Source organism: Oncorhynchus masou, chromosome 23 (genome assembly GCF_036934945.1).
Source record: "Oncorhynchus masou masou isolate Uvic2021 chromosome 23, UVic_Omas_1.1, whole genome shotgun sequence".
Lineage (NCBI taxonomy): Eukaryota > Metazoa > Chordata > Actinopteri > Salmoniformes > Salmonidae > Oncorhynchus > Oncorhynchus masou.
In genome coordinates this window covers 31,252,039-31,262,640 of record NC_088234.1, presented here as the reverse complement: position 1 = coordinate 31,262,640, position 10,602 = coordinate 31,252,039, and the positions used below count along the sequence as shown (strand labels likewise).

The 10,602-nt window shown below is 43.5% G+C and overlaps 1 pseudogene; it reads left to right on the top strand.

Annotated features, from left to right (window-relative positions):
* The first annotated feature begins 1,473 nt into the window (after positions 1-1,473).
* Positions 1,474-10,602, top strand: part of LOC135510741 (TBC1 domain family member 14-like) — a 57,886-nt pseudogene continuing 48,757 nt past the window's right edge.

Here is a 10,602-nt window from a genome sequence, read left to right as displayed (position 1 = left end):
ACCGATCGCTACCTGCACCCGCATTCCCGACTAGCATCACCACCCTGGATGGTTCCGACCTTGAATATGTGGACATCTATAAGTACCTAGGTGTCTGGCTAGACTGTAAACTCTCCTTCCAGACTCATATCAAACATCTCCAATCAAAAATCAAATCAAGAGTCGGCTTTCTATTCCGCAACAAAGCCTCCTTCACTCACGCCGCCAAACTTACCCTAGTAAAACTGACTATCCTACCGATCCTTGACTTCGGCGATGTCATCTACAAAATTGCTTCCAACACTCTACTCAGCAAACTGGATGCAGTTTATCACAGTGCCATCCGTTTTGTCACTAAAGCACCTTATACCACCCACCACTGCGACTTATATGCTCTAGTCGGCTGGCCCTCGCTACATATTCGTCGCCAGACCCACTGGCTCCAGGTCATCTACAAGTCCATGCTAGGTAAAGCTCCTCCTTATCTCAGTTCACTGGTCACGATGGCAACACCCATCTGTAGCACGCGCTCCAGCAGGTGTATCTCACTGATCATCCCTAAAGCCAACACCTCATTTGGCCGCCTTTCGTTCCAATACTCTGCTGCCTGTGACTGGAACGAATTGCAAAAATCCCTGAAGTTGGAGACTTTTATCTCCCTCACCAACTTCAAACATCTGCTATCTGAGCAGCTATCCGATCGCTGCAGCTGTACATAGTCTATTGGTAAATAGCCCACCCATTTTCACCTACCTCATCCCCATACTGTTTTTATTTATTTACTTTTCTGCTCTTTTGCACACCAATATCTCTACCTGTACATGATCATTTATCACCCCAGTGTTAATCTGCAAAATTGTAATTATTCGCCTACCTCCTCATGCCTTTTGCACACAATGTATATAGACTCCCCTTTTTTTCTATTGTGTTATTGACTTGTTAATTGTTTACTCCATGTGTAACTCTGTGTTGTCTGTTCACACTGCTATGCTTTATCTTGGCCAGGTCGCAGTTGCAAATGAGAACTTGTTCTCAACTAGCCTACCTGGTTAAATAAAGGTAAAATAAAAAAAATATTTGGTCATAGGAAAGTGATTGACTTTAGATTCTGCATATGTGGAGACTAGTGAAAATAATCAAAAACCCCACATTGCATTACGTCCAATACAGAAAAGCAGCTCAGTGTCACAATATAAATGCATAGAACACCATCTGTTTTCATTATCATCTGGCGTCCTAGTATAACATTCTAACAAGGACTCAATTTACCATAATGTTCAACTTACCATAAGGTTCCTGGACAAGTTGACCACTTTGAGAAACTTGTCATGTTAGTGATGGTGACATTGGATGGAGACAATGAGACGATTATTCACGCCTTGGCGGCTGACAGGTGAAGTCATCGACGCAGTCGTTTTCTTGGCTCGATTACATTGCGCTCAATTCAGTAAGTTTATTTTAAAATGGCTGCGGAAGCACCGAGACAGGTATGTTATTACAAAGACCGGATAAATTTACCTAGTGTCTTTTCTTAGAATATAAACCAATCCAGATTGTGTAGTTCTTTAATGCTCCGTTGTAACGTTTGAGCAACACTATTGGCTTTAATAATGGAAAACGGAAGCGTCTTGAACTGACGTAGCGTATCATTTGAGACGTTGGCAATCGCATGAACGAGTCGTTTGCCAAGTTGACATGATTGGCATTTGTGGCACTTTTTAAGCCACCAAAATGACACATTCGTACGGCTCGTACTTTTACCTATCACGGCTGAATGACACGTGTGTGTGTGTGTGTGTGTGTGTGTGTGTGTGTGTGTGTGTGTGTGTGTGTGTGTGTGTCAGTCAATGAGTCCTAAAAGCGTACTGAACAGACACTTTCCTCTGTAAACAAACATCAAGCTATGCTTAGAGCGGAGGTGAGGTTGAGTAAGTCGCAGCAACGTATCATCATGGTCCGATCGAGGAGCCGACAGCAACCTGCCCCGTCGACAGCCCACCTGTAGCATCAACATGGCATATTCCACGGAGGGGACCAACAACCGGAGAGGAAGTGGTAGGTAGACTGTCGTTTTTGGCATTTTGATTTAGGCTAGTAGTGGAGCTGGAGCAACAGGTGGGGTGATATGCAAATCAGTAGCCTATTTATTCATAATGACATAATTTCCTATGGCACAATGCACTGGCAATGAAAGTGCAGTTGCAAATGATTAGAAATTCATAGTGATTGCCACTCAATGGTGATGTATTGAACTTAATACATTGTGGTTGGAAGAACCTAATTGTGTTTTCCTCTAGTGACAGTCTAACTCAACAGTAGTGGTGCGTGGGTAAAATCACTGAGGAAGCCAAGCCAGTAAAGAATCCATACTACAACCGATGTTATGTTAATTGCGTTGTTGGCTCTATAACCCATTCGTTCATATGCCAGCGTGATATCCAATAAGGCCGTGACAACAAAAATAAGTCACACAATGGTGAAATAAATTCAACTACACATGTTTGTTTCATCACAACTGGAGACCAACATCTGTCTGGTGAACTCCACAAAGAACATATTTCATGTAACAAAGAGTTATATGACCTGCAACATGGTCAAGCAAGTTCATGTTTTCAACAGTTTATTAACAAGAACCACAGAGTTATCACAAGTCAGCACAAAGACAACAGGAGTACTGCACTTTCAGCACCATTTCAACTTAAACATTTTAAACATCATCAAATCAAGTCTACACTTAGTTTAATACACTGAAAACAAACTTAAAGATACTGAAAACAATTTAGCCCAATCAATATTGCTAAATATCATGTCACTGTACATGGTACTGATTTCTGTGTGTGTGTGCACGCATGCGTGCAGAGGTGGTTATTATTATTATTTTTATTTTTTTTTAACTCTCCTGACTTGTAGACTAGTTGAATGCTAATGCCATCCTCTTTTGTGTTGGCCAACTGTCTATGGCTCTGTCATACTGTACGTTTTTAGTTTTTGTTGTCGTAAGCTAGCAAGCATTTTAGCTCGGTAGCCTAACTTCATCGCATGGGCCACAATGAACCAGCTAAGTTAGCTAGCTAGTTAATGTGAGCCTAAAAGGGCTAGGCTATTTATTGAACTTCAATCGTTCAATCGTTGTTTCCCTCACAACATTCATTAATGGTTAGATCAGAACTGGTGTCATAATCATTGGCCTGTACAGAGAATTAAGTCAAAACCACGAGCTAAATCCCCATCTCCATCCATGGCTTCGGAAAGGCCTGATTTAGCATGCTCGCTACTGCAGGACATCAACACAAGCAGAAGAGAAACAAAAATTACATTTTGCTTAAAATGTGATTTGATTGGTGTGAACCCAAATCCAAACTAGCCACCCTTGGGGGTGTTTTGCTGAACCAGGACAACCCAAAGTTAAGCTCCGTTCAACGCTGATTGGCAATTTCTTTATAATTGTTTTATCAAGGGAGGCCAAATGCTTGCTGACATCAATCAATCAAATGCCATGGCAGCAGCATGTCATACTATTTTAGTCCAGACAGCATATGATACATAGGCTACACATATTGTGACAGAGGGGCTCTGTTTCCCTCACTCTGAATATTTATCCACTGAGATTCAGCCACTGGCGAATTTACTGAAAATATAAAAACACAGAGACAGAAGATACATTATTTTATATATACAGTACCAGTCAAAAGTTTGGACACCTACTCATTCCAGGATTTTTATTTTATTTGTACTAGTTTCTACATTGTAGAATAATAGTGAAGACATCAGAACTATGAAATAACACATGGAATCATGTAGAAACCCAAGAAAGTAGCCACACTTTGCCTTGAAGACAGCTTTACACACTTTTGGTATTCTCTTAACCAGCTTTGAGGAAGTCACCTGGAATGCATTTCAATTAACAGGTGTGCCTTGTTAAAAGTTAATTTGTGGAATTTATTTACATCTAAATGCGTTTGAGCCAATCAGTTCTGTTGTGAGAAGGTAGGGGTGGTATACAGAAAATGGCCCGATTTGGCAAAGGACCAAGTCCAAATTATGGCAAGAACAGCTCAAATAAGCAAAAAGACACGACAGTCCATCTTTACTTTAAGACATGAAGGTCAGTCACTATGGAACATTTCAAGAACTTTGAAAGTGTATTCAAGTGCAGTCTCAAAAACCATCAAGCACTATGATGAAACTGGCTCTCATGAGGAAAGAAGACCCAGAGTTACCTCTGCTGCAGAGGATAAGTTCATTAGTTAACAGCCTCAGAAATTGCAGCCCAAATAAATGCTTCCCAGAGTTCAAGTAACAGACACATCTCATCTCAGAGGAGACTGTGTGAATCAGGCCTTCGTGGTTGAATTGCTGCAAAGAAACCACTACTAAAGGCCACCAATAAGAAGAGACTTGCTTGGACCAAGAAACACGAGCAATGGACATTAGACTGGGGGAAATCTGTCCTTTGGTCTGAATTTGAGATTTTGGTTCCAACCACTATCTTTGTGAGACGCAGAGTAGGTCAACAGATGATCTACACATGTGTGGTTCCCACCGTGAAGCATGGAGTAGAAGGTGTGGGGGTACTTTGCTGGTGACACTGTCAATTATTTATTTAGAATTAAATAATACCACAGCATTCTTCAGTGATACGCCATCCCTTCTGGTTTGCGCTTAGTGGGACTATCATTTGTTTTTCAACAGGACAATGACCAAACACATCTCCAGGCTGTGTAAGGGCTATTTGACCAAGAGGGAGAGTGATGGAGTGCTGCGTCAAATGACCTGGCTTCCACAATCACCCGAACGCAACCCAATTGAGATGGTTTGGGATGAGTTGGACTGCAGAGTGAAGGAAAAGCAGCCAACAAGTGCTCAGCAAATGTGGGAACTCCTTCAAGACTGTTGGAAAAGCATTCCAGGTGAAGCTGGTTGAGAGAATGCCAAGTGTGTAAAGCTGTCATCAAGGCAACGGGTGGCTACTTTGAAGCATCTCAAATGTAAAATATATTTTGATTTGATTACCACTTTTGGTTACTACATGATTCCATATGTGCTATTTCATAGTTTTGATGTCTTCACTATTCTACAACGTAGAAAATAGTAAAAATAAAGAGAACCCCTTGAATGAGTAGTTGTTTACAATCCATTGACTGGTACTGTATATATTATTTTATTGGTCAAATATTTGGGGATATCCACTGGCATCCATGAATACACACCACTGTAACGCAACACGAGTTTCTCGTCTCTAATCATTACATCTCCAGCAATAATGAGAACAATGCAATTTTGCACTAGGTATGTGTGTTCAGGGTGTGTTGAGTGGTGTGATGCAGGATTCACACTTGTAAAAGTGAGCAGGCCTAGACTCATTCAGCTCCACTCAGTCTTCAGTCTGTGTCCAGCATTGTCACCTTCAGTTCAGTCGCGTTGTCTGTATTTATGCGTACACGGAATCCCTTTTACGTTGGTACATTTTATTACACCATTTTGTTCTCTCTCTTTCTCTCTAGTAGAGGTGCTTAATATATCACTGAGAGGAAGTGTAGCATCTAGTCTATATTGTCTTAAGCATTGTTGTTTTGTTTGTGTAGCCTAGTCGCTGATCGTGTTCTTCTCTATGCAATGTGGAATGTGTCCATGCCTTCCCGTGACACCAAACCAAACACAGGAAACAGACTAGGCTTGTACTACTTTCAGAAACTATGGCAATCATTCACATACCGGCCGGGAGTAGAAATTGGCATACGCATGACATCTTAACAAAAATACTACTATAAGGAGATGAAGACAAAATGCAGTGTCATTTCAGCTTCTTACCAAATACAGATTACGCTTAACATGTTATTTTAATTCCTATAAAAATGATTGACCACTCGTCCGACTCTGTGAATTCCAGGCTGGGAGACGAACCATTATCATGATAAGTGATAACATCCCTTGCCATGACAACATTGATTCATTTTCTTTCTGCCAGGTGTGAGGTTTAGATATTAAAAGAAGCATGTGCTTCATTAGCTCAGTGACAACCTGTCTGTCTATCTCACTCTGCTTTCTTCTGTCTCTCCCCGCTCCTTGTTTCTTGGGCCCAAGTCCAACTGAGATTCACATGACAAACTCTTGATCAGGTTAAAGCTGACCGGGGCTTTAGGTCAGTTTAGTCAGTGGGAAACTGCTATTATTAAGGAATTTTATTTAGTTCTCAATCATATGTACAGCCAGTAGCCTATTGTTTTTGCCAGATAATCTTTATTTTCTCATACTATGTTTTACCCTTTTTCTTGTAGCACTTGGTGACAAGTATTGTGCCAGGGGCAGTATATCTACCCCCCCCCCCCACACACACACACAGGCACACACACACCCGGCGGCAGCATAGTGTCTCTTCCAGTTCTGCTCGGGAGACGTTAAACAGTTTCCTTCAGATCCACACAATGACACTGACGGTACTCTGCCGTTTTACACTGTACTTTTAGTTTTACTGCGGTAGAAAATAGTTTTTTAGAAGCTTGTCAATCCCCCCAAAAATTTTAAAGCACTTTCAAAGCAATTTTTCCCAATTAATGTAATATCCCTCATCTTCTAATTCCGATTCCCCTGAATTATGAAATGGGGGGGGGAGTGTCTGACACCTCTCTCCGTGGGGTCTTCTCTCCTGGACCTCAACAATAAGACCCCTTGTAGCCTGGACTCCGATGTACAGTCTTCGCTTATTTATTGCAGTCCAGGCAGGAACACAGTACAGGAGGTCCGTTCAGATATCAGGCTGCTTTTGGGTTTCAGTTTCAGCCTGGTTACTGTCCGGATCCTCTTTCACTTCCCTGTATGTTTCTGCTCCATTGTTACTGCTATTTGATGGCCTGGCCAATGGGGAGGTGGGTTCTGAGTCAGTGATTTGTCAGCAGAGAACCTAATCTCTGTCCTAGCCCTACTTTTCCTCAGTAGTTAGGTTACGGAGCATGACTTTCTTGCTCTGCTGACCAGTCAAACCAAAGTTGGTCCAATGAATTAAACTGTATGCTAATGTTGTTTGAAAAACACCACGCTGAAGGACAATATGAACATTTTTAAATGTCTTTTTGCAAAAACATTTGTACCTGGCCATTTAGAGGCCATCCAGACAACCATCACTCTACTATATGACATAATCACTAGTAGGAGACTCTCGTCCCTATAACAGCTATGTTTCAATTAATTCCTTGTTCGTTCCAGATGCTGCTGGAGGAACCATAATGAAGAATGGCATGGTCAGCATAGACCTCATTTCCACAGCACAACTAAGCCCAGACCTCCACAACCACCATGAGCACAACAAGCCCCCCCTCACCCAGCACTCCCTGCCCAGTTATAAGGCCTCTGCCGAGCACTACGGCAGCCCCCAGCGGGGCCATGATGACCAGGACTGCAACAGCCTGGCCTCCCAGGACTCTGGCATCCCCACCCTGGAGATCAACCACCCTGAGCACATCCATGCCCACCCACACCCAGGAGAGAGTGGCTTTACCCTGGGGTCGAACCACCACGACCAGCACCCCGCTACTCTCTCTCTGGACCAGTCTGGAGACAGCGCTGGCCTCCGCAAGTCCTCCACCTTCCCCCGCAGCAGCTACGACTTGGAGCGCCTCTTCAGCCCCGCCCCCAGGTCCAGCGCTGGTGTGGGAGTCATCGCGATGGGGATGAGTGGCGTGGGAGGCAGAGCCCTGAACCGCAGCGACGACATCTCGGTGTGCAGCGTGTCGAGTCTGAGCACGGAGCTCTCTGCCACGCTGTCGGCGTCGAACGAGGACATCCTGGACTTCATGGTCACCTCGGACTCCAGCGCCATCGTCACCATGGAGACTGACGATGGCGGCAGTGCCCACTTCTCAGACGTGGCGCTGTCGTTATCGCCAGGCGGTGATATGGGCGGGGGTCTGCGGAGTCCGCGGCGGAGACACATGGGTCCGGGGGCAGAGGATGAGGGCAAGCCCAAGACGCTGGGGCCACTGGCGAGCTTCTTCAACCGGTAAGATTAAATCTGTCTACACAGTGAAGGTAATCACTATGTCATCTTGACAGTGTGTGTAAACCAATTTTCAATGCAAATCCCCCATTGACATAGTGCACTGTTTTTATAAGAAATTTGAGTTACACATGGCAGATATACGTAAGATTCAGTGATTACAGTAAACACATGCCCCATATTTACAACATTTTAATAAAAAATAAATCCACTGAGTAACATCCCGACTCTCGAGCTGCAGCAACACACAGACATGTACGGAGTTTGTGTCAACGGACATTGTGATTAATACATCATTATTCGACGTAGATATCCGGTGTCTGCCCCTCCGGTTTGTTGTGATGCTGAGTTTCCCCGACTGCTGTACGTAAACACATGGACAAATCCCTTTTCCACTCCCAAGTGTTGTGGAAAGTTAAAGGCCAATTGTTTCAAGATAACGTTAGCCAACATAAGATGGACATTCAGTGGGCTCTAAAGTGCCAGCAGTTCACTCGCGTTTGCTTTTGAAAGAAATGAAATGCAAATACGAAAAATAACTGGTCGCATTTGTTCGAGTGTATACATTTTAATTTTCCACGTAACATTACGTGGATCACGCAACTTGATAGACTGTAACAGTAATTATGATCCACGTTACACAAAGCATTTATGTATATATATATCAATCAATCATCAATCAAAAATAAATATAAACATCTTGGCATTAAACGGAGTCGGGGGTTTAGAAGACTGCGTGATGAAGAATGAATAAGTGTCCAGTGTTGGTTATAGAGGCACTGCTTCTAAAATGTCTTTGCACTAGATTTCAGATGATCAATTTTGAAAATCTGAAATGATGTATGCGCTGCAAAGAAATACAATAGGCACCTTTCACATAGACTGAAACACCGGACTCTTCTAGCGAACAGCGTTCAGATTCCCTTTGTGGTAGCCTGCTTAAGCTTTATTTGTCTTTGTTTTAGTGTTGATTAGGAACCGTGTCAATAAACCAATACTTGTGAGCTAGCCCAAGTGATTTGCCCTGTTTGAGAGGTGACAAGCGTTCCTTTACTATAGAGACTTGGGGGGCATTTGCTAAGAAAAATGTTATAGATAATTATTTCCAATGATCTCTGTGCTAATTCCACAAAACATTTATTTGATATGTTCTGGACTTATCAGTACGACTATTTTATTTGTTTTGTAAATACCTTTTCAGAGGCTTGAACTGAACCAGGTGTGATTCATAATGGTTGTCTAAGCTCATGTGCTCATGAAAAAAAGTCAGCATACAATAGGTCCTATGCAATAAGAATATTAGCAGGCAATTTTGCAAACCATTGTTATTGCAGCTAGTCAGTAAAGCTATGTCAGATGATGAGTGAGGAGACTGCGGGAAACAGACAGAGCAGCAGTAACCCCGAACCCCCAAAAAAGCAGAGTACCTTCTGCATTCCTGAATGGAACGCTGTCAATAAAGTATTCCAACCTTTTATAGACTTGATTTGGTACAATTCTATAATTGTGAACAGACTCAAACAGTGCGGGGGGGACCCCATTTCGGCACGTGCTATGCACACAAGTTAAAGCTCCAATTTGCCTTGTGCGGCTGGTACTCTAAAAAGTTGGACAGGGTTGGACGGTCTGAGTGTGTATGTTTTGGCTTCGTGGAGTTTAGATGGGAAATTATACACTGCTCTAAAAAATAAAGGGAACACTAAAATAACATCCTAGATCTGAATGAAAAATGTCTTATTAACTCCTTTTTTCTTTACATAGTTGAATGTGCTAACAGCAAAATCACACACAAAATATCAATGGAAATCAAATTTATCAACCCATGGAGGTCTGGATTTGGAGTCACACTCAAAATTAAAGTGGAAAACCACACTACAAGCTTCTCCAACTTTGATTTAATGTCCTTAAAACAAGTCAAAATGATGCTCAGTAGTGTGTGTGGCCTCCACGTGCCTGTATGACCTCCCTACAATGCCTGGGCATGCTCCTGATGAGGTGGCGGATGGTCTCCTGAGGGATCTCCTCCCAGACCTGGACTATAGCATCCACCAACTCCTGGACAGTCTGTGGTGCAACGTGGAGTTGGTGGATGGAGCGAGACATGATGTCCCAGATGTGCTCAATTGGATTCAGGTCTGGGGAACGAGCGGGCCAGTCCATAGCATCAATGCCTTCCTCTTGCAGGAACTGCTGACACACTCCAGCCACATGAGGTCTAGCATTAGGAGGAACCCAGGGCCAACCGCACCAGCATATGGTCTCACAAGGGGTCTGAGGATCTCATCTCGGGACCGAATGGCAGTCAGGCTACCTCTGGCGAGCACATGGAGGGCTGTGCGGCCCCCCAAAGAAATGCCACCCCACACCATGACTGACCCACCTCCAAACCGGTCATGCTGGAGGATGTTGCAGGCAGCAGAACGTTTTCCACGGTGTCTCCAGACTCTGTCACGTGCTCAGTGTGAACCTGCTTTCATATGTGAAGAGCACAGGGCGCCAGTGGCGAATTTGCCAATCTTGGTGTTCTCTGGCAAATGCCAAACGTCCTGCACGGTGTTGGGCTGTAAGCACAACCCCCACCTGTGGACGTCGGGCCCTCATACCACCCTCATGGAGTCTGTTTCTGACCG